Here is a 24,777-nt window from a genome sequence, read left to right as displayed (position 1 = left end):
TTGCAGTCCTTCCTCTCTACTGGTCCTGAGCCTACTTCAGGCCCAACCACAGATTTTAAATAATTAAGGGCAGACAGGCCAGGTTAAGGGTGACTCTTCTCCCTCTCCTGTCTTCTGCTCTCAATGGAATTGTTTTATTTTTTCCTCATTCCACTTGGAAGAATCTCTGAGAATCCCAAATCCCAGAGCCCAGCTTTCCTGAAGAGAGAGGGATATTACGTCTAGGGGAGGTGCCTGTCAGGGCTCTCTCTATTTCATGGTCTCTGGCACCCATTTAGGCTGGATGCTGAAACATTCTTCACCCGGCTCCAATGCGGATGGTTTACATAGGTCATACAGTTTACAACCCGCACAACTGGAAGAAGCCGGCTTGAGGTAGTCCATCCCTTCAAACTAAAATTTATCACACAAAATTCACTGAAAATATATTTTCATTGCATCCTAATTTACTTAGAACAAAGAGAGAAACCCTTGGATGTAGTTCACTAGCTGTTGCACGGACTGGGCCCGTTTATCCCTCTAACTTTACCTAAGTCTCTCTCTCTTCACCTCTGCATTCCAGCAACTCTGGACAGGCTCTTTTCTTCACAGTGCCCTTGAACCTGCTCCCCTCTCTGCCTGCAGGGCACCTCTAGCTTGGCTTCCCAGCACGTTTTACTCATAGCCCTTGATATGGCTGGGAATTCCATTTTAATTTATACCATTGCCTGACTGACATCAGTCTCAGCCACTGGACTACAGGCTCCATGTGGTCAAGGGCTGCCGTCTTTGTTTTATTTACCATTGTATCTTCAAAGCCTAGCACAGTACCCGGCTCTCAGTAGGATGTTCAATAAATAGATAAATACTTGTGCAATAAGTGAATGTTGCCTCAACATGCTGGAGAAACACAAGCAGCCTCAAACACAGCCCTCATTTGAGCTATTTGTGCACAGATCTTTGCAAAGCCACTTGGAAACTTCCCCCACAGGTGCTGCTTTGAGGATCACTAGAAGGCTTCCCATTTCACACCGGGGAAACTGAGGCACAGAAAGTGGGTCTCACTTTGGTGGCCACAGGGACTGGGCTCAAGAGCTTCTACCTGCCTCCCCAGCTTCCCAATTGTGCGCTTGCTTTCCTGACCTCAGGGGGGCAGCCCATAATGGTGGGGGGCACAAAGGTAAGCAAAGTGTCCAGATACCCCGGGAGGGGACTCACGTGTGACTCACACCTGCTTTCACATCTTAAGCCTCCCAGGCCCCCAGCCGAGTTCAGAATAGCTCAGCGCTGTGTGTGTGCTGAGGACTCTATAAATAAGCTTCCTAGAAAATGACTAATTTCATAAGCAGAAAAGCAGAAAGAGTAGCACCTCTCGGCTGCAGAGGAAAATGGAGCAAGAGCCTGCTGCTCTGCCCTGTGAGTGAGCAATTCCAGGTGCCCGGCCGAAAGCTGCACATCTAGGCTGTTCAGGGGAGGGTTTAGCTAGATTTCCAGAGAGGAGAGAGGCCCATTCAAGCTGCACAGAGAAGCCCAGTCTCAGGCACTGCCCTCCTCCCTGCCCGCCAGGCGCAGAAATAGCTGCATGTAATGGATTGCTGTAGGCTCCTTCCCTTTCTTCCTCCTCCTCCACTTCTATCAGCCAGGCAACAGGAGCAGAAAAATGGCCCTTGTCATCAGGCAGCGACTCACAGGGCTGGTCCTCTACGGTTGCCCTTAGAACCAGAGAGCCCCACAGATGAAGGGACTCATTCAACAAGCACTGGCGAGGGCCTCCAGCAAGCAAGGCCCAGAGCCACCCGAGGAACACAGGGTGGAAGAGCCAGGGCCCTCTCACAGGCTCTGGTCTTTCAGAGGAGACAGTGATTTCACCCTGGCACTTCCTTCGCTGTCTACACACGCAGAGGGTCAACCCAGTTTGCGGAGAGGGACGGGGGAAGGAAGTCCCCTGCGGTGGTTTTCAAAGGATGTTTCCAAGTGGATGGTAGGATACAAGCACAAGAGTCCTTGAGCAGTACAAATGGTAAGAGCAAGGGCTGGAGATCTGAGAAGCACGAACGGGAAGTAGGCTGGTCAGTGGGATGGGGAAGCAGATGGGGCCTCGAGGCCTGAGAGCAAGCAGCTGCCTAGTCAGGAACCCTGTCTCCTGGGGGTGCGGGGGACCCTCTTTCACCTGTCTGCACAGCTTCCCTGCACCAAGAGGTAGCACGGACTCCCCACACCTCTCCTGGGCTGGAGCAGGTCGGTAACAGGAAGAGGACATTAGACTCAGTTGGTGGCATCTGATCTAGTCCCACCCTATTCTCATTTTTAAATTGTGACAAAATTCAGACAGCATAAGAGTCCTCATTTTAAACATACAATTTGGTAGCATTTAACACATTATAATGTTGTACAACCACCACTATCATCTAGTTCTAGAAAACGTTTATCACCTCAAGAGGAAATTGCATACACCTAACTCAGAAGCCACTCCCATTTTCCTCTCCTTCCCAACCCCTGGCAAATGCTGATTTGTTTCCTGTCTCTATGGACTTGCCTACTGGGGCTATTTCATACAAATGGAATCATGCAACATGTAGCCTTTTATATCTGGTTTCTTTCAGTTAGCATAATGTTGTCTATGTTCACCCAAGCTGATACCATGTATCAGTACTGTACTTTTTTTTTTGGTACTGGGGTTTGAAATTGGGACCTTGCGCTTTCGAGACAGGCACTGGAACCACTGAGCTAAATCCCCAGCCCTGTACTTCCTTTTCAATGGCTGAATAATTTTCCACAGTACGGAGAGGACACTGTCTTTGTTCATTCACCAGCTGATGGACGTCTGGGTTTTTCAGCTTTTTGGCTACTGTGAATAGTGTGCTGTTACAAATCAAGCTACTTTTTTCACATCACACTCCCAACAAGCTTATGGCTTTGGGAGACCTTTTCCTTCCCTTGGACTCGAGTCCTCACCTATAAAATAAGGTGGTCAGACTCTCAGCCTTTTGTAGCTTGAATGTCCTCCTTCATTTCTTTGTGTCCGTGACACAAACTCTACCAGTGCTGGGAGCTGGAGACCCAGACAAACCACCCACCCCAACTTCCCAGAGCTCATGGCTGGGGGGCACATTGAGGCTGCTGTGGGCCGGATGGGGTGTCTGGCTGAGGCCTGTCTGGGAAGGGCTGCAGCGCCATCTGTCTGCAGGGTGGTGGGGAATGCTGTGAGGCTCCTTGGGTGCTAGCTCTGCCCAGCGCTCATGCAGAGAAAGAGGTGACAGGTTTGGTGTGGTGGGTATGGTGGCCTGAGGCTGCTTCCAAGGTGGGTAAGGGGCGAGGAGGAAGTGAGATACTGAAGCCAGGATTCTGGAAGTGAGGCTGAGTCCCTGGCAGGCAGATGCGTCCTCTATCTTGGACTCCATGCCTCAGGGGCCCCTGAACACCCTGCTGGTCACCATGGAGCCCTTGCTACTCTCCCAAAGCTCCGACCCCACCAGACATCTGCATTTGCGAAATCAAACCTGTCCATTCCTATTTCCAAGCCTTTCTTCATGCTGCTCCTTAACCTGCAGGATCCTTTTCAACATCTGCCAAATTTTACTCATTCTCCAAGGCTCTCAGGCGCCACCTCCCCCATGGAGTGCTTCCTGATCTCTCAGGAAATCAAATTTTCCCTCCTCTGGGTCTCCCCCTCCTGCCACCTGGATCATGGTTCTCTAGTCTCACTTTTTTTTTTTTTGAGACAGGGTCTTGCTTTGTAATTCAGGCCGGCTCTGAACTCACTGTGTAGCCCAGGCCTCAAATTTTCGGTGATCCTCCTGCCTCAGCCTCACGAGTGCTGGGATCACAGGTGCACACCACCAGGCCCGGCTTCTTGTTTCACTTTGTTCTGCCGCTGTAGTTGGCTATTTATGCACCCCTCCCCCCTCCCCTCCCCCTGCATCCCGGGTGTTCAGCACAGGGCCTGAAGACGCTGACGGACACATCAAAGGTCAAAAGCAGGGCTGTGGTGGGGTCCCAGCACTGGTAGCTTTGGGAACTCTGGGCAGCAGACTCCAGCTCCCCAATCTGGAGAAGATGGTGACCCACAATGCCACCAGGTTCTCCTCAGCATGTTCAGCAGAGGGCAGAGGACCTGCTTTTGTGCCACACACATGCAGGCGGAGAAGATGTGGCCTCCTCTGTGGGTGGGTGGCAGGGAGCCGCAGGCATGCTCACTCACCTGGCTTCCTCAAACTCTGCTCCCAAGGTGACCAGTTGGGGAAAGCTGCCATCTGAGGCACAGGGAGGAAGTTTTCTTAGCACAAAGCAACTGGAGATGTGAAGGGAGGAGAGGCCAGCTTCTCAGAGATGCAAAACCTGAGCCCCAGGGAAGTTCCGTCACTTGCCTGAGGTCACACAGTATACCGACTGTTTCCAGGTAATCCCCCAAATCTGGATTTCATGTTGAGAGTACCTCTCTCCTCTCCTAGTGCCTGCCTCCCCCGTGCCAAAGGGAGGATCCTGAAGCCAAAGCTCAGCTACCTTCCATTTCTGTGCTATTCCTCTAAATCTTCTAATAAATATCTTTGTGGCCTAGGTTAGTCAGTTTCTGTTGCTGGCAGCCAAAGAACCCAGACTAATGCATGCAGGAAAGTAAGGGAACAGACAGGCTCTGAGCCCAGGACTCCCAATGCCTAGTTCACTGCTATTTCCGTCCTGCCAGGCTGCCTACCTCCTGGACCAGCTGTCCACTGTCCAGCCATCTGTCCCCACGTCTGAGCAGACTGTAAACTTGGAGTGTTCCGGATCTCAAACACAGGGTCTGAGTGTTCTCTGGTTGGGACGTGCCTACATGAATGATTTTCCTTCCATTCCTGGCTAAGACCCAGGAAAGATCGAATGGTGGTGAACAGGCCCAGCCTAAGAGGCATGGGGAACACGGCCTTCCATCTTTCAGGTGAGTCTGATTCAGGGAATGGACCATTCATTTATGCAACACCTGTTTTAAATGTCTACTGTACGGACACCATGGAGAGGTCCTGGGAGCACAGTGAACTATAAGCATCTCATGGGGGATGCGGGTGGCAGGTCTGGTGGGAGGTGTGCAGGGTGCCTGTGAGCACCGCTGAGGCCCCTATAGAGGCAGAGGAGTCACAGGATTGCAAAAGGAGTGGGAGTGAGTAGCTATGGCTCTGGGAGGAGGGTGTTGGGGCAAGAAGATGGGCACATGAATGGACCAGATGTGAGAAAAAGCAGGGCACCCTCAAGGGATGGAGTCAACTTCAGTCTGGCAAGTTCAGCCTGGAAGCAGTGATCCTCTGCGATGTTTTCCTTCTCCCTCCTATGTCCAGAGAGGTAAGGCAGACACTCCCTATCTGCCTCGGAGAAGTTTGACTACACCAAGTGCACGTGCCCTAGGAGCTGTCCCTCTTGGTTCTGGGTCCCAAGGAAGCTGGAGCCCCTTGACGGAGTGTCCAGGCTGGGAAGACACAGGGAGAGGCAGAGAGGGGCTGTCAGTCTCCAGGCCTCGGAAGGTGACAGAGCCAGTAGACTCTGCGATTGGCATCTGCTGTGAGGATCATGGCAGGGCCACCAGGGAATGGCTTTGAGGTGCACGGCGAGGGCCAGATCTTAGCCTCTGGGGCTGCTGTGGCCCACACAGGTACACCTCAGCCAGGGTATAGAGCCTGGAGGCGCCCTTCAGGCTGGAGTATCTGCACTCTCCCCAGGACCAGCAGTGATGGAGGGTGAATCACCTGCCAGCCAAGGATGGCAGGGAGCTCTGACCCCAGCTTAGTTTCATTTAAAAAACACACAGGACATTTCGTCCACAGCTGATAGTGAGGACTGTGAGATCTCCCGGTACCAAGAATGGACTCTCGACCTGGGAGCCGGAAGACCAGCTGGAGGTGGGTGTGGCAATTCAGACAAGCAATGAGGGTCCCTGGTGTGGGCTGCCAGGGGACTGGCCCGGTGCTGGGCCACCTCTTTAGCCACTCTGCCTTTCAGACTGTAACTGCTTCCCCATCACTCCCAGGACCATGAAGCAGTCTTTCCTACACCCTTCACTCAGGTCATCTCTCCTTAAGCTCCAGCTTAATCTTTAATTCCTCAGGGAGCCAGGGGGGAAATTTTTCACTCTGCTTTAGTCAAGCTGTGTGGCCCTTAGGAGAATGTCTTTACCACTCAAATGCTTCTCATCTGTCAAATATGGATGATGACACCTTCTACATAGGGTTGAAGGGAGGAAGTGACTAGGCTGGGGCCTGGGAAACACCAGGTGCTTAGCAGCTGGGCCAATGACCAACGGAAGCACATCAGGGGGCACAAGAGGGTGCTGGTGGGGACAGTGAGCGAGCAGAAGATGTCCCAGGAGAGAGCCAGGAACCTACTGTCCTGAGAGGGCACAGGCCTCCTAGTGCCACCTCGTTGTCCCGAGGACCATGCACCCTCCTTGGGGACAGCAAGAAGGCGCTGTCAGCCTGCAGGTGCCTGTGCATTGGCTCAAAGGCCCAGCATAAACTGAATTTCCTGCTTTCCCTGGGCTCCGGGCTGGAGCTGCTAGGAGGTATGAGGAGCCCTGTCCTGCTGAACTCTCGTGTGGTGGGAGCGGCACAGGAGAGACACACCCAGCTTCCCTGCTGGCCTTGGCCTCCAAACTCGGGTGGGCCTGAGCAGCAGGGAGAGCATGGAGAGAGGCGAGAGGGGTCAGGGGCTCATGGCTGAAGCCACAACGTTTTTGTCCTGACTCCGTCTTTGGCGTGGAGGGTCAAGAACCTCACTGTGTCCCAGCTCAGGCTCCCAGACCCTCCCCACCTCTTCCTGGGGCTACTCCTACTTTCTTTCAAAGTCCACGTCCTCTTTCTCTCCTGGTGGGCTGATGAGGAGGGAAAGGGACAGGAAGAAGCACTTAGAGGGTGGAAGGAAGCTGGGAAGAGGGCAGACGCCATCTTGGGGCCTCTTATTCAGGAACAGCTTCCACAGCACCCCGCCTGACGAAGAGATGACAATGACAATGTATTAACAGAGACAGTGTCCACCTCTATGAACCCTTAGGCACCCAACATGGACGAGGCACTGAGATAGTAAGGGCCTTAAGGGCAATGTACTACCATTACCTGCACTTTCCAGAGGACAAACTGAAGACTCCAAGAAGTGAAGAGACCTTCCTAGGGCCACACAGCTAGTAGTTAGACATGCCCTCACCTCCCATACGCCCAACCTCTCTCTTCCCAACTTTCCAACAGAAAGAGAGCGGACCCGACAGCAGCTGTCCCTCATCAGGAGAGGATAAGGTAGTATGGGATGGGCCCCACCTGGCAGAGGAAGAAACCGAGGCTCAGGGGTGAAGTGATTCTGCTAAACTCACAGTAGGCCAGCAGAGATTCCCATGCCCGTCGCCCTGCCCAGAGCTCCCTGCTGTGTCCTCCCTAGGAGCGGGAGACTGGTGTCTGTCTTGGACGTGACTGAAGGTTTCTCCCCTGGAGCAGAAACCTAGGGAGCCAGCCCTGGGCGTCTGGCTTGCATGGGGAGTGTGTGGTGGCTGCAGCTGGCTCCAATTGAGGGACAAGTACACTCACTGGCTGAGGACCTGCCAACTCTGGGCTCTGGTCATAGGCTACCGTGTGACTCTGGGCCAGTCATTTCCTCTGATATGAATCTTAGCAGCACTGAATGAAAACTCAGGCAGCTGAATGAATGACCTTTACGGGCCTTTCCTCGCAGGTCTGCCTTCATTGAATTCTGGGGCCGTCGAGGTTTGAGGAAGATGGTGGTGCGGCAGGAAAACCAGCAGAGGGCGCTCACAGCATCGGGGAAACCGGGCCTTGCTCCATGGAGCTGGTTTAAAGTTCCCGACCTCATTCACCAATTACTGATGGAGGCTGCATTCAGCTGTGATGATCCGATGCCGCAGGCGGACCTATCTGATCATAAAGCAGGGTCAAGCAGAACCCCGAAGGACAACTGAAGGATACTGAGGTTCAAAGTTCATCTGCTCTAAGCCTGTTCTTCAAGCCTGAAAACATTCCATTCTGTCCTTTCTGTACCTCCCACCCAAGCAGGTACACAGTTTCATTTACACGGAGAAAACAGGCGATCCTAATGTGAAGGCGCGATCACACCTCTTGTGGGGGTGTTCCGCTATTTCCTTTCGGTCGTCATTCACTCCCGTCTAGAACACCTTGGAATATACTTTCCTCTCCACTGGAAAAGCTTTCCTTCCCCGATCAAACCTGGGAGCCTCCCACTTGCCCGGGAAGACCCTGTGCGAACGTCTCCTCCTCCGCAGAACCCTCCCCGGCTTCCTGGGGCAGAGCTGGGCGATCCCTTCCCCTCCTCACCTCTCCGTGGGGAATCGCTGCACTCCGAGCCCCTGAGCACAGCCTGTGGTCTGCGATGGCTGCGGCTTCCCGTGTGTGCGTGTGCGCGCGCGCTGTGGCCTGTGCCAAGCGTGGCACATGCATTACATCACTCGTCTCTCACTGCAACCGGGTGCGGGAAACAGTCATCGTCCTCCTTCCACACGTCTGCAGATGGGGACTGGGGAACACTGAGTCATCTGTTCAAGGTCACACACTTGGTAAATGGAAGAATCAGACTTCAAATTCAGTTTGCCTCAAGCCTGAGCTCAGGCTCTGTCTAAACCACTAGGGTGAGAGCCTCTGACTGGGACCTTCCTGCTTCCCATGCCTACTCTCTATTGCCTGGCATCAGGCAGATGTTCAAAAACTATTTCTCAAAAAAAAAAAGGAGCTAGAGTTTGAGCACTTACAAATGGTTCATTAAAAACTCCACAAGCCAGGTGTGGGGGTGCACACCTATGATCCCAGCACTCTGGGAGGCTGAGGCAGGGGCATCACAAGTTTGAGCCCAGCCTGGGCAACTTAATGACTTAGTGAGACCCAATTATAAATAAAGAGCAAAATAAAAGATAGCTAATAGGAGGTAGGGAGACAGACCTTTCGCAAATGGGAAGGAGGTCAAGAGACAGAGGAAGGGGATGAGAAAAGGAATTCAGTGTGTGTTATGTACATGTAACTGCCACACAAGGAATGTAACCATTACGTACTGTTGTGGTTTTTTTTGGTACCAGGGATTGAATTCAGGACCTTGTGCTTTCAAGGCAGGCGCAGCACCACTGAGCTAAATCCCCTGCCCAGCATTATGTACTATAAACATGTACTAATAATTTTTTTAAAAGATTGGGAATGTAGCTCAGAATGAAGGCCATAGGCAGTACCACCCCCTCAAAAAAACCACAAAAACAAAACACAACAGAAGTAAACATGAGGCCTTTGGTACTGGACCATCTATGAATCAAAGCTCCTCTACTGGCATCCGGATGTTGGGCAGAATACCTGACTTTCTTGTGCCTCAGTTTCTTCATCTGGGAATTAGGGACAATACTGTGTAAGCAGTATGAAGAGTAAATCAATTTTGATTCTCATGGAAAGTGTTTTTTTGCTTTTGGTTTTTGAGATAGGGCCTTGCTGTGTAGTCCAGGCTGGCGTAGAACTCATTATGTAGCCCACGGTGGTTTCAATCTCACGGCAATCCTCTTGCTCGAGCCTCTTCAGAGCTGGGGTTATAGGTCATCATTCCTGGTTCACACAAAGTTTTTACATGAGATGCATGTAACATGTTTTGAATGGCCTCAGAAAGCTAAATACACCAGTTATCATCAGCTTGTGTCAGGCTTTTCCTATTTCACAGTTGCTATAACTCTTTCTTTCCCATAGATGAGGTTCGTGGAGAGTCAGGATGGGTCTTTGGTTGTGCTTTAGAATGTGGCTAAAAAAAAAACCCCTGGGTGGGGGATTTAGTTCAGTGGCACTGTGCCTACCTCACAAGTGCAAGGTCCTGAGTTCAATCCCTGGTACAAAAAAAAAGCCCTAATTTGTGGCACTTGCCAATTTCCCTGGTGTACATGCACCCACCATGGCTGATTTCAAGGTATGAGCATGAGGAGTTATGTTGCCAGTCTTAGAGGAGGCCAAGAGTTTTGCTCAACCTTGCTGTGCCTGTAAAGTAGCAAGACTAATACCTGACTCATCATATTGCTGTGAAGAGCAAGCCTAAAACTCTTAGAAGAAAACATAGCATGCTAGGTAAGTGTTAGCCAATAGCACACAGTGTGGTAAGGTGTTAGCCAACAGCACACAGTGCACTAGGTAAGTGTTAGCCAATAGCACACAGTGCACTAGGTAAACATTAGCCAATAGCACACAGTGCTAGGTGTTAGCTAAGAGCTTTAACTCAGTCTGTGTTGCTCATGCGGCTCTGACACTGGGCCAAGCCCAGCACCTGGCCTTCTGCCCTGTGGCCTGGCAGGCAGAGTCCCTGCCTTCTACAACTGAGGCCTCGCTTGTTCTTGCAGTTCTCCTCCGCTCCTCCTGGAAGTGAATTTAGCCGTCACTGGTGTTGGCTGCCACCTGAGCCAACATTATTTTGTGCTTCTGGTCTCTACCTGCCTCTGGTTTCACCCCAACTTCTCTGATGCTGTCCCTTCCCCTGCACAGCCAGTGCTGTCTATGCCTCACAGTGGATTGTCCAGGATCATCCCTCCTGGCACCTGCTCTGTGCCTCATCGCTTACAGAGCTTCTCACAGGGCTTGAATCCACTTAGGGGGCAGCTGGCATCCGGAGCGAGGTCTGCTTCCACCTGCAGCTAAGGAGACCTGGTTCCTGCCATCCCGCCGTGGGCTCTAATTTCCATCCACCCAGCAGGAAGGACGATGACAACTCAGGGTTTGGTGAAAGAGTCAGACAAACTGAGTCTGAAGCAGGGCTTGGGAGAGGCCAAGCAGGGCTGGGTTTGGAAATATCAGTTGGATCTGAGAGTCTATTTTTTTGGTACCGGGGATCAAACTCGGGACCTTGGGCTTGCCAGGCAGGTGGCGGCACCACTGAGCTAAATCCTCGGGCCCGGATCTGAGAGTCTTTTGTCAAGAGAGAGAATTGCATGAACTAGGAAAAAGAAATCCAGGTGTGATCAGGAATCACAGTTGAGAACAGTCTGACCTCCTGAATTCAAATTTGGTAAGTAGAAGCTGAATACTTATGTGCCACAGGATTTCCAATACCCTATTTCCTTACATCCTTGTGACAGCCCACGAAGACATCATTATCCCACTGGGTAGGAGTTAAAAAGCACTGAGAAGGACTAGGGTCCAACATGAGAGCAGGTCAGGGGTCACTCTGGTCCTCCTCAGGTGCCCAGTGGTGAAGACAGGACAGGGCCCAGTCCTGGCCCAGGATGGTCGATTCTCTTACTGCCTTGTGCTGGAGGCAGCTGGACACTTGGGACCCAGGTTGGCAGTCAACGGAAGTTCTGAATTACGGGTTCTCTCCAACATGACAGGCTGACCATCCGGAGGCTGCACATCTTAAGGAAACTGCAGCACTCTGGAAAGAGGATGGAGTCAGAGGCAGAGAGCGTGGGCTGAAATGCTGCATTCTGCCCCGTTCCTCATGGGGGCTTGGGCCAAGTTCTTAACCTTTCTGAGCCTCGGTTCCCTCTCCTCTAACATGGAAGCAATGAGAGCTGCAGGGTCATGGTGAGGATGAGGACACGAGTGATGCGTACACCACGTGTTAGGCAATCCTGAGGGAGAAACGCTCCTCTCTCTTCCTGCTAACCTGGCTCAAAGCTTCATTTCCGGTCTCCCTCCAAGTCACCCTGGCATGGGAGACACTCTTGCTCTCTGTACCAGGCAGTGCCATGAGCTACAAAGGTCTGTTCCCTATTTCCGCAGGCTCTGCCCGGCCTTCCTGGAGCTAATGAGAACAGAGAACAATGCGGGAGGAGTAGCTGGAGGGGGAGAAAGGCCTCCCTGGCACTAATGACTCCTCTCCCCTCAGAGAGCTCTGGGCTTTTCCCAGGTCCCCTGGAGCCAGACCAGAGCCCTCAGGAAGGGTGCATAAAAGAACCAGATCCTCCTCCGCCATAAAATCGCCCACCCTAGTCACGCTCAGTCCTACTTCTCATGCTTTCTCTTCTGTTCTCTCTGCTCCTCCCCTCCGAGCTGTGGCCTCCCGCCCTTCCAAGGCCACCTCAACTCATGCCTCCCCCAGAAATCACCTCTGTGAGTCTACTGCATGCCGACCTCGCCCATGGCTGGATTCTTCCCCCTGTGCTTTGGCGGTGTGGGACTTGGTGACAGACTGACTGCACCCAACTTGGGCTGCTCCCTGGCCCTTCCGTCCATAACCGACTTCTGCAAGGTGCCCATGCTGAGAAAGGTATGGCAGGGGCTCCCTCCTCTACCCCCATGACAGGGCTCCCGGTGCAGAGGACAGATGGGAGGTGGGGAAATGTGCTTTCAGCTCTTTCCCATACACCCAGATTTGAAGGGGAGATGGCAAGGTGTGACAAAGTAGGAGAAAAAGGAGGAAGAGTGGAAAGGAGTGAAAGAGGAGGGAAGGCAGCTGCGTGAGACTCAGTACAAGGGTCACACAATGACAGCTCATGCTTGAAGACTCTCTATGGACTCTCCCCGTTACTTAACTCCTAGGCTCAACATCAATACTTTTCTCTGAAAACCCTTGGAACTCACCTCCTCTAGGCAACTTTCCCCGACTGACTCTGATCTCCTCCTCCACTGCTCTGCACTCACTGATGCCAGGTCAGGGCTTGGGGGGGGGGTGTTGGAGCTCTCTGCCTCACTGGCAGGAAGTTTCAGGCTACCTTTATCATCTGTAGTCAGAGATTAGATTTGTTTGACCATGTTTTTTTTGTTTTTTGGTACCAGGGATCAAACTCAGGACCTTGTGCTTGAGAGGCAGGCATGGTGCCATTGAGCTAAATCCCCAGCCCAGACCATGTTTCTTTTACCAGCTCCAGAGAGTGGTCTGGGATACATTTTGCATAGTTGTTCTAAACTCAGGCTGTCTTTGAGATAATCCTGAGGCAAAACCTGCTATCATCTTATGTCCTTTTCTATCAGGCTCTGTGCTGGAATATGGAACTGAGACTAGTCCTTGCTAGCTACCAGCTTCTGGTCCAGTAGGTAGAGTCAGAGACACGTTAAATGTAAACTGAGGCTGTCTTAGGGGAGTACCTAGGAGGAGAGAAAGGAGGGCCTGGCAGGCTGCATGGAAGAGACCTGAGGAACAAGTAGGGGCACCCACTGGGGAGCTCTATCCAGGCAGGGCACACTGCAGGGGTGAAGCCAGGAGAAGTGAAAGGGCATGGTGCATGGCACGGTGCGCACCTCAGTGCAGCTGGAGGCTGGGCGGGAGACCGACTCTCCTTCTATGGCAGAGGGCTCTGCACTTTACGGTTAAACACTGATTTTAACTCAGAGGCCATTTTTCCTCAGGGAGAAGGAAGGCACTGCCAATTTAGAAATCTGCGTACATCTTTGCGGCGTGTGTATGTGTGTGTGTGTGTGCATGTGTGCATGTGTGTATGTACCATCTCAGAAACTATGACACTGAAGAACACATACTATATGACTACTTATATGAAAGCCAAGAACAGAAAAAACTCATTTATGAGCGCGGAAACGGGAATAACTGTTACCTCTGAACATTAAGGGGTGCTGGGACAGCTCTGTGTCTCGATCTTGGTGACAGCTATACAAGATCGGTGGTCAAAACTTACTGAAGGGACCATTTCAGATCTGTACACCTGACTACATATAACACAGACCTTAAGATTAGATGTGTGCATCTTTGGTTATCACAATGACTGAAGAGTCCCCTGGCAAACATACAGGGTGGACAAAGGGTGCTTTCAGAGTGGAGGACTCTCCTACCTGAAGGCTAGAAGAGCTCAGCTGAAAATCACTGCTGCAGGCCATGGAGAGCCATAGAGGGACTTAAAGAGCAAAGAGAAACTGGCTATATCTGTTTAGGGAGGAGGGAGCTCTGGCCAGTCAGTGACATGGTACAGAAGGTACTGCCATGTCCAGGCCTGTATTTAGCCCACTGCAGCCACTGGCTTGAATCTGTACAGGGCTGGGTGGGGCGGTCCCAGAAGGTCCCTCTCAGGTACCCCCAGCACCACAGGTATTGTAAGGAGGCCATTAAGGAAGGAGAAGGAGCAGCAGATGTCAGCAAGAAAAGCAAACACTCCATCCTGTCCTCAGAAGCACGCCGGATGAAGATGACCATTTTTCTCTGAGATGGAGTCTTGGTGAGGTCGGGCTTCCTGGGAGTTTGGATGTAGAGCTGGCTGCTGCTGCTGCTATGGAAAATCGTTTTTTGAAATTGTGCGCTACAGAACTCACATGACCTCTTCTTCAGGAAGCCTTCTCTGACATCCACCCTGGGTAGGTGCCTCTTTTATGTTCCTCTATCCCAGTGCTCCAACTTCTGGCTCTGCCCATTAACTTGCTGTGTGTTCCTGGCACGTTCCTTAAGCTGAGCCCATTTCCCCACTTGCCAACTGAGATAATAAAAATACACTCAACTGTTAAGAACACTGAGATAATGTAGAAAGTACTCAGTAGAAGTGAGTGCCTAGCGTTATAGGAACACACATCAGCGTGGAACACTGTTGCCAGGCTGCTTTTCTGGAACCCCTTTTAGATGTCTGTAAGCTCCTCGAGGTCAGGATCCCCCAGTCCTGTAGACTGCTGATGTTCCTGTGTCTACCACGATGCCAGGTGAAGTAAATACCTGCATGCATGAATGAATTCCACCCACTAAGATCTCTCCTGAGAGCTTTCGTTTTCCACCCACAATGCCTCTAGATCACAATAATTTTTCAGAAATGGAGGTCGGACTCATTTGTATTCTGTTCTGTCTTTCCTCCTAAAGCCTCCCAGGCTATGCAGAGCGGCTCACACAAAATTTATTTATTTACTTTAAAGTAATGGCTTCCTCTTGGACCCTTCACTCCTAAGTCTTTACTTGGAGGTCTTTTTAATGCGGGGCCGACAAAAATCCTTTTTAAAAAAGCACCCCACGGTTCCTCAGAATGTTAAACATGGAATTACCATAGGACCCAGCAATTCCACTGCTAGGTACATATATCAAAAAGAGTTAAGAGCAGGGGCTTAAACAGACACTTGCGACAGGCCAAGTGAGCCTGGCCCCTTGTCATGATGCTGCTCCATCTCCACTTTCTCCAGGCTCCAGCTCTGGTGCTCCTCATTCTCTGCCTGCTCCAGGGCCTCGACCCACACTGTTTGCACCCATGAAATCAATCTGCATCTGCCCCACTCGATAACTGTTTCTCCTTGTACCCTCTTTCCCTACTCTTGTTCCTGCTGTATCCTTTTGAGGATGCTTAAAATAGATGCCTTGAAAAAGTGATGGAAAAGCTATATTCTTGGAGATGCTCAGTGCTGGCCAGGTCCAACAATACAGAAATGGTTAACATAAGTCAGAACCATCAAGAATAAGATGACGACCATATATGAAAGCAGAAGTTATGATAAAAAGTTAAATGAAAGATGTAGGATATAATACATGGCTGATTTCAACTATTACTAAACAGGTCTTTGAGAAAAAGTCAAAATGGGACATAGAAGATTACTTTCACACTTGTTCTCTAGCATGGAGTATGGCTGTGTTATTTTCACAATTGTAATTTGTTTTTTAAAGACCGGGTGGTACTCTTGGCAGATGATGAAATATATATAGTCAGTCTTATAAAATCTGAAGTTGACTCTAGATGTCCACATGCTACCTGCTACCACACTGAATTCCTTCTGAGTGGCTTCCAGACAGGTGGACAGGGGCTGGAGGGCATTTTATGTTGACTCTTCAAAAAGACACGTGAGGCTTGGCATTTCCGAACACAACCAACTACCTCACCACAAAGAGGGAGGACAATTTAGGGTCTTTATCATCATGGTACCCTACAGATTTGGCTATGGATGGCTGACCCTCCACACGGGCCTGAAGCTAGCAATGCCCACCATCGTGCTTGCTCTGTTCCACATCTGGAAACTGGGGGACCCCTGAATCGAGCTCAAGGAGATTCCCTCTCAGCCCAATATGCCATACCCCAGCTATGGAAAACTGAGTCATGGTTGCTTCAAGGAGGTATAGGAAGCGAGTGACTTTTGTGTCAGGTGATGTAAGCTCAGAGAGAAAAGTTTTTTTTCAATTCAACAGCCTGGGGATTTCTGAGCTTTGTAGACGCTGGCAGCCAGGATCCCTACGTCCCACAATACAGAGGGGATGCTGAAGAACGGGAGAGATCTTATTTTCCACAGTATTCTAGTTTAGGGTAAGGGAAGACCTTTTGGTAACAGCATTGTTTAAAAATGAAAAGTCTTTGGTTTCTTGCCTTCCCCTTAGGATGACCCCAGTTTCCAGTTTCTGGGAGGTGACAGACCTTCAGAGACCCTATGGCTCTAAGACTGAGACCACATGTCAACGTGGCCCTAGTGAAGTCTCACCTAATACCTGGCTGCTTCTGCTGACGGGAACACCCCATCTCCACCAAACCACCCGAGTGCCTCACTGGGCCACTATCTTGTTTAAAGACCGTAACAAGGGCCCACAGATGGCACAGACTGGAAGAGCGTGGGCATTCAGGGGCCCTGGAAACAGACCCTCTACCTCTGAGACAGGGAAACTGAGTTTGGGAGAAGGGAAGACCCTAACCCCAGGACACTTAGTCATAAGTTCAAGACAGAAAATGGACACTTCTACCCAGAAGGCTATGCCAATCCAGTGACAAGAATGCTGGTTCATACGTATTTCCTGGTGAACTGGTTACATTTCTGATACGGGATGCCATCTAATTTGAAATGTCTACACATCCCCTGCCCAAATGTCACCATTTTGATTGTTCTACAGTCATTTCACATGTTTTATTATTTAGTTTTAGTCAACAGCAGTGTTTATAACATCAAGCCATACTGAATAAAATACGCAGATCTGACTCAAAATTTTTACTCAAATGACAGCATAGATATTCGAGTTCTCTAAGCGTTATCACTGTGATTGTACTTCAGACTACTATGCCCTCACTATGCCAGAATGTCTTTATTTACTGGTTAATATTAGTCTAAGAGGGCCAGGGATTTAGCTCAGTGGTTCTGGCACCTGCCTTGCAAGCGCAAGGTCCCGAGTTCGATCCCCAGTAACAAAAACCAAAAAATTAGTCTAAGAAATGAAACCTTGTACATATATGGTCACTTCCAACATTCATTCATCCAATCAACAACTACTCAGTGAGCCACTGCCTGCGGTCAGAGCTGTTTTGCTAAGCACTAAGCATAAAGGAGAATGGAACTCAGGCTCTCCGGACTCATTAACACCACGAAGCATCTCATTCTCAGCCTTTAGGCATCCACTCATCAGCCCTGGCCCTCTCCCACCTTTCTCCGGCGCCTGAGGTTCCTTGAAACCCTGCAGGGCGATTCTTACCCCAGGGCCTTTGCATTTGTGTTTTCTTCTTCTTAGAAAACTGTTCCCTCGGCCTTCTTCAAGGGCTCTGTTCTGCTATCACTTCCTGAAAGCCAATTCTGTCTAAAGGCAAATCTTTCTCCACCCCTGCTCTCAGTCACCCCTCATTCTGCTTATTCTTCTCCAGAGCCCTATTCATCACCTGAAATATTTCATCTTTGCTCAGGATTTGTTTTCTGCCTCTCCTGGTAGAGCTTAGGCAGGAAGTTAATCTTTTCCAGCAATGCATCCCCAGAGCCTGCAACAACCTGGCTCAGAATGGATGTTTATATGCAAATGGAGAATGAATGAATGGATGAATGAATGAACTGACGCCTGACAGTATGGAGTGCTTGGTACCTCCCTCCCGCTGGGCTTTCTGTGAATGGCAACCTCAGCTATTCAACCCCACATCCAATCAGTTTCTGGTTCTGGTGACACTGAGGCTTCTTGCATCTACTCCTTTTTTCTACCCATTCAATCACCCCCACTGCAGACGCCCATTATCTTTCACTTAGACCACCACCTGGCCTCCTCCCTAGGCTCCTAGCCAGCAGGCTCTCTTCCTCCACCCCCTGCTCCACCTGGGCAGCCAGATTGAGTTTCCTAATGGCAAGTGTGGCCGTGTCTTCCCCCTATTCAAAAGCTGAAGGCCACCTCCCTAGCTTTGCACTCAGTGGCCCCAACAACTGCCTCTGCCCTCCTACCCAGCCTTCCTTTCCATGATTCTCCCATCCCTTTGGCTCCAGTTGCAAGGAACTCTTTCCAGCTATGCACACATCCTGGAAGTCCTCACTCCTGTCTGCCCTTTGCTCATGCCACTTCTGCTTCTTGAGTGTTGACACTAGATTAAGATTTTTTAAGATCATTCGTGTTAAGGTACAAAATATCAGAAGGGTTCATGGATGTTTTACACTGTCTGAGCACTAAACCCAGGAATATATCAGTAGGAGAGGAATTGTTTTGAGAGAGAGATGACTTTGAGGACCTAAAATCCCACATCCTTGCACGGTCTGAACAAGGGAAGAAGCGAAGGGTAGATCCATAAAGCTGGGGCCTTAATGGCATTGATAGCTACCAATTCCTAGCTTTTTCTAAGCCCCAGGCACTGTGCTTAGTAGCCTACATATGTTATCTCTTTAAGTCTGGAATTATTCCCACACAGTACAAGGAGAAAAAACCAGGCCCATCACAGTTATATAAATACGTGCTCTCCCCCAATAAATAGTTCAGTCCTGAAAATCTCCAACTCCATAATCGGATTTTTCTGATGGAGAAATTGAGATTGCAGAGAAGTTATACCCATTTACCGAAACCTTATAGCCTGTGAGGAGGAGCCCGGGCCTGGTAGAAGACCCAGAAGGGCAAATAACAGGGTCACCATCCATAATGAAGCTTGTGGAAATGGCACCTCCCAGAGGACAACACCATCTACGAGGGCTACAGGGTCAGCAGCAGTCCCTGGAGTGATGCCTTTGGCCACCCTGGCTGTGCTCCATGCTGAGCTGCTCCCCCGGCCCCGCCAGAAGGAAGCTCCTGAGTCCTGAGAGCCCCAGGCTCCTGGAAGTGGAGCACAATTCTCCTTGCCAACTGTCCCAACTATGGTCTCCTTGAGAAGGTGGTGATCGACTGCATCCATTCACTCTCCAGCCGGGGTTGCAGTCCCCAAACCCACCTCTCGGGGAGCCCTCTCTGCACCAGGCGTCAGGCTCAGCTCTGGGGACACCTGGCTGCCCTTGAGGGAGCCTTGTGGGGAGATACCACCAAGCCCGGCGTGGCTGCAACTCAAGATTCCCTGGAAGCTTGCCTGCAATACCGAGAGGCCACACCTGACACACCCAGGAGAAAGAGGAGGCAGCCTAACTCGGGGACTTCCACAAAGAAATGAAAGGCCTGGCTGGCGTGGAAAGGGCCTGCTTGGGCCCTGAGGCAGGGTAGGAGAGTGTGGGGGGGCCATGGAGTCAGGTCAAAGTGGGGGAAGAGGATGAGTCCTTGAATGCCACATCACCTGGTCCAACTGAGGACACTTGGGCTCCATGGCTCCTAGAAAAGCTTGGACTAACACTCTGGGATCTGATCTCTGGTTCAGGGATGCCTCCGTTTCCCAAACTGAACCCCACACCTGGAGAGCTTGCAAAACAGCTCTCCTTTGAGGCTGGATGAGGAGGCAACGAAAGGCCAGTTTTCTTTTTTCACACAGTTAGATGACAGCAAAGAATGGCACCTGCCGCTCCAAGTGGGGGCAGGGCTGGAGGATCCACGGTACACTCAGGAAAATTTTGGGGTTCGGGGGCTTCTTTGGGGACAAGGTCTACTTGTGTGGGGGGGCAGGGAAATGACTATGCAAGCCAAGGACCCCGGATTCTAATGTAGATTTACCCACTAACTCTCAGATGACCTTGGTCAAACCACCTCACCGGGCCTCAGTTTCCCCGTCTATAAAATGCAAGGGTTAATGAGTTCCCACGGTTCCGCTGGTCCTGACCCTTTAGGACAGTGATTCTTGATAAGGGAAGCCCCCCAAGGCTCTTATGGGAATCCCTGGGTTTTGCAGGAGCCTGGGCCTCATCCAGGAAAATGCAATATGCTGGGGGAGGGAAACGCGCTGGGCTTTTATTTTGGGAGTGGGTGGGACGCGGGTGGCTAAAGCTAAAGGGTCAGGAAGGCGGAGCGGTGAGGAAGCTGGGTTTAGAAGCCAGCAGACTAGCGGCGATTCCGGCCTCCCTCCAGGGGTTCAGACTCTAGAGAGAAGATGCAGCCAGGAGCCGCGCACCAGCCTCGTACGCAGAGGCTCGGACCTGGACCACCGTCCTCATACCTCCCGGAACCGCGAAAGAGCTTCGTGGGGAGTGGCTGCCGCTCCCTCCCGCGCCAAGCCCCCTCCCCCACGCCGGGAACCCCTCCCCCAGTCCGGGGGCGCCCGGAGCCCCATGGGGGGCGTGGCGGGGGCGGGCGACGGCTCCGCGGTCCCGAGGGCTGGAGGAGGTCTCAGTTTCGCGGACTCCCCGGGAGGGACCCCGCAACCCCCGCCTTCCGGCTCCGCACACAAAGGCGCCGACGGGGGCGCCGCACTTACCGGCCAGAGCGGGCTCCGGGCGCCGGCGAGCGGGCAGGCAGGGTGGCGGGAGCTGTGCGCGCGCGAGGGTGCGTGTGTCCCTGTGTGTGACGGGGCCCGCGCCGAGCTCTGTGCGTCTGCGTGTGCGGGGGCGTCCGGCCGTCGGTCCGTCCGCCTGCTGCTCAGGCCCGCGCTCCGTGCGCGCTCCCTCGCCAGATCGCCGGGCCGAGCACGCTTCAGCTGCGGAGTCGCCGGCGCAGTCGCCGGGTCGGCTCGGCACCCCCAGCCCCGGCTCCGCCCCGCCCCCGGGAACTGCGCAGGGCTCCGCGGGGCTGGCGGGGTGGGGGCAGGGGCGCGCCGGTGGCGCCCAGGGCCCGAGGGGGCGGATCGCAGACCTTCGGCCTCGGATCTCCTCGCAGGCGCCCCCCACCCGCAGCCACTCGGAGAGGAGTCCCGGCAGGCCCCGCCCCACGCCAAGGTGGCTGGGGCAGGGAGGGCGGGGGAGTCGGAGCACAGCATCCGTTTCATTCATGATTTTCTCCTTCAGGGAGCCCCGGGTCGGGGCTGCGCGGCTACGGCGACCGCCAGAGGGACTGCAGCAGGGCCGAGCGCCCCGAACCTGGATCTGTACAGACAGGCATACAGACGTGGGTAGAGGCACGCGAGACAAAGGGGTCCAAGCTGGGGGGAGGGGCAGAGGGGTGCAGACGCCTGCAAGGTGTGGCGCTGACCTAAGATGCGGACTCCTGCACACGCGGGGCGCTCCTGGGCGCACGGTGCGGGATGCCCAGCACCCGTTCCGCACTCGGCAGAGGCGTTCGTTTTCCCGCCCCTCCCGGTGCACTCCCCGGGGGACAAGAGCGAGTGGACACCTCTTCCCCCACCCAGTGGAGCCCTCCTGACTTGCGTCGCGGGGCGCGCACCTTTGGTTTTCCGGTGGACACCAGGGGCCCGGACGTTCAAAGAGCTGCCCATGCGCCCCCAATCCCACATTCCCCAGGCGGGCACCCCGCTACCCCGGTATTACCCCCGCTATTACGTCTCGATGGCGGCTTTTTGAGGCAGTGGGCTGCACATGGAGCGCGGGTCCTACACCCCATCTTTGCGTGGGGAACCGAGGAGAGAACGCCACACGACTTCTTAGCCTGTATTTCTGCAGTATTCTCTTTCCCCCTCGTCTCCCAGGCTCCACTCTTGGCCCTTTGCAGTAGATTCTCTACTGCCACAGCAGAGCTGAGCGATCCTTTTAAAATGTAAGGCAGATGACCTTGTTTCTTTACTGGAAATCCTACCGCGGTTCTCCGGTTCATCTCAGTAAAGCTAGGCCCTCTGTAATGCCCCTTCACAATGGGTCGGGTCCCTTTTCATTCTCTGACCTCGCTTCCTGCCGTTTTCCTGCCTCCCACGTGCCAGCCCCAGCCGAACTGGCCTTTCTAGTGCCTCGCCGGCACGGCAGGCACGCCGTGGCCTTAGGACCCTCGAACAGTTATTATATGGATCCTCCGGCCGGGAATGCCTCACTCCCATGCCTTGCCCAATTTTCAGGGTCCAGTTTGAACCCCGCTCCTCCCCTGGGGAGCCACTCTCTGGTGTGTCCACACTCCCGGCCCTCCTTGCTTTGGGTCCGCTGCGATGGAGTTTCCTTGTCTTTTCCTCAAGCTGCAGTTCTCCCCTAGGTTCCCTTTCTCCTAGCAAATGGGGCTGGCTGTCCCCAAAAATGACCTTGAAAAGCGGGAGCTGCCTCCCGAACGTTCGTAGCTATGTGCACAGCTGTCAGTGTGGATCATGCTGCCTGTCTCAAAGTGTTAAAACCGAAAATATGTCTAGAAAATGGTAGAGTTTCAGAAAAGATGTTTTTTCAGCCCAGCGTGGTGTTGTCCGCCTGTAATCCTAGCACCTGGGAAGTCTGAGGCAGGAAGATCGCAGCAAGTTGGAGCCCAGCCTGGGAAAGTTAGACTTTCCAAGACCTTGACCTTGTCTCAGAGCGGGAGGGAGGAGGTTGAGGATGTAGCTCAGTTTGAAGGCTTTGAGGTTCAGTTTCCATTACCGCCCCCCCATCCTTCTCTTTGCTTTTTATAGTGAGTTTCTGTTAAGTAGAGCTATGCTTCAGCTAGTCTTCTCACCTTGCTCCTGCCCTGTCCCCCTTCTAACTGAAGCTTCAGATTCCTACAGCTCACAGATTGTCACCCTGGGCTGCAGTTAAGAAAGAAAGGTCGAACACTTATGGAAGGCTTCGCAAATCAAGCGGCGTCTGTGGCTTCTCCGAGTTCTCTCCTCTCACCTGCCGGAGCACTGCAGGAGGGAGCTACTGCCACCGCCAACCCGGAAGCTGCGGCCCAGAGAGGCCCAGGGCTTTGCTGTGGCCCCAGTGCTTCCTGGTTAATGGCAGGAATGAGATCCCAGCCCTGCCCGACTGTTCAGTGGGCCTCCCTTCCTTCCTCACCCCTTCCCCATGGAAAGCGACCCCGGGATTTCTTTTCTCCTCTCCAGCAGGGGCGCAGGAGAGTTCTATGAGGTCCGTGGCGATGGCGTAGTAGGTCAGGAGGATTCAGGAGGCTTTTTGAGTCATTTTGTGTGACTCATTTACCCTCTGTTGTTGGTGGGAGGAAGAAGGGTTTGGGAAGGAGGAGGAGGGAGAGAGAAAGATGGTCCGAGAAGCCAGACTATCTTGCTGGTGGGTTTTGATGAACTCTCAAGAATTAGAGTCAGTATTTCTTGCATATGGCCTCACTTGCAATCCACTGTGTTAGTAATGAAATGTTTTCCTTCGGTGAAAATGTTCTTCTGTGCAGACTTTTATTTATTTTCTCACTTATTTATAGCCCACCTCAATCCATAAGGGATTTGAGGTAGCTTACCAAAGAAGCAGAAAGCAGAAAACAATGTTAAAATATCAATAAGGGTGAAGAACCAGGACCAAGGAAAATGTAAATAACCTTTGAGAGATGAGAGTGAAGCTCAATAACTACAGACAGATTTTTTTGAGTTCTTCCTGTGTGCATAAGAATTTGTGTAATTATTTCACTTAATCCTGAAAGGAGCCCTATGAGGTGGGTCTTCATTTCAAAGCAGAAGGAAACTGAGGTTCAGAAAAATGAAATCCGATGTGCAAAGTCTTGTGGTAGAGCCTTGAATCCAGTTTGATACTTGAACTCATGCCCTTAGCTGCTGTAGCATTTTTCCTCACCAAGGGACAAGAGTCCACAATCTGCCTTGATCTTTCCTTTTATGATGGTGTATTTTGCCTTTCAATATATACAATGTTAAAAGATTGCATATTTCCTATGAGAGGGTGACTAAAAATTCATTGCAATAAAAGACACATAGCCATCAATCCCCCTCAAATTACTCCAAATGCTCCCCCTCACTTTGAGCACACATCCCGTTGTTCTTGGCAATATATCTTTTACTGTACTAAGTTTTTAAAATCTAAACATTCACTGTATTTTTCAATCACTTCTTCCCTATTGCATGTCACATATGTTCTGTAATATATTCTGTATTAATAAATTTATTTTTGAATTATGTTAGCTCTTTTGCCTACTTAATATATGCACTATTTAAAGGTCTGTCTTTCCCCAGGAGAAGACAGGCAAAGGTCCACATTTCCCATCATTGATGTATTCTAGGACAATGCCTGGTATATAGTAGCTACTCATTCAATGTTTGTTGAACGTTAGAATGATTATTTCAGAGGGGGAAGAAATAGACCCATATATCCGAAGTGCCAAAGTAGGTTACTATTTTCATTAGCTCAAACTCTCCCCTCCCTCTCCCTGTATTTTCTTCTTTTCCCCCACTCACTTCCCTGAAGAATTTGGGGTAGGTGTAGCACTTAGTTCTAAGAACAAGTCTTCAGGAGTGTTCTGATGGTGGACCCTTAGGATTCACGTTGCCCATAAATGGGATTTATGAACCTTATTTTGGTGAGATCTCTAGTTGAAAGCTAGGAATTCACCTCATACCTTTTAGGGGTCTAGGAATAGGGCCCAAGTGCAATATTTCAAGGATTTGGAATTTAGGGCCGATGCTATGATGATGGAAATGGGAAAATAAAAGCAGAACTTTTGTAGGAAATACTTGATTTGAAAGGAGAGGCCATCACGGTGTTCTAAGATCTCACCCTCTGGACTTGTATTTCTTGGCTGTGATCCTGAAGGGTGAAAACCTAACCAAGGACATTGGTGAGGTTTCTCAGAGGGGAATCTGAGCCGACACCAATTCCTGGGATGTATGTGATTGTGTGTGTGTGTGTGTGTGTGTGTGTGTGTGTGGTGTGAGCTCCTTGGAGAGGCTGGCTACAGATTGGGCCGAGCCTCTGGGAGAGGCAGACACCAGCCTTCAGCTCAAGGTGAAGGTCGAGGTTGTCCGGCTGCCAATCTCAGGAAGTAACACTGGAAGCACTTGTCTCAGGAGGCGTGAGACTCAAA

At 51.6% G+C, this 24,777-nt stretch overlaps 1 protein-coding gene across 4 annotated transcripts in view; it reads right to left on the bottom strand.

The window, feature by feature from the left end:
• Positions 1 to 20,711, bottom strand: part of Ptpn5 (protein tyrosine phosphatase non-receptor type 5) — a 56,468-nt gene extending 35,757 nt beyond the window's left edge. Inside the window, exon 1 of one of the 4 annotated variants that reach the window (XM_013074660.3) lies at positions 20,369 to 20,711. The gene's annotated coding sequence lies outside the window, so the exon portion shown is untranslated. Of the gene's footprint in view, positions 1 to 8,282; positions 8,479 to 20,368 lie in introns of those variants that run through there. The other 3 variants (XM_021263908.2, XM_087211555.1, XM_087211557.1) reach the window with 3 other exon arrangements.
• Positions 20,712 to 24,777: the final 4,066 nt, after the last annotated feature.

The sequence above is a fragment of the Heterocephalus glaber genome, unplaced genomic scaffold, assembly GCF_053883595.1.
Source record: "Heterocephalus glaber isolate CG9 unplaced genomic scaffold, H.glaber_assembly_v1.0 deba00001428, whole genome shotgun sequence".
NCBI classification, from domain to species: Eukaryota; Metazoa; Chordata; class Mammalia; order Rodentia; family Bathyergidae; genus Heterocephalus; species Heterocephalus glaber.
This window is presented reverse-complemented; position numbering and strand designations above follow the sequence as displayed.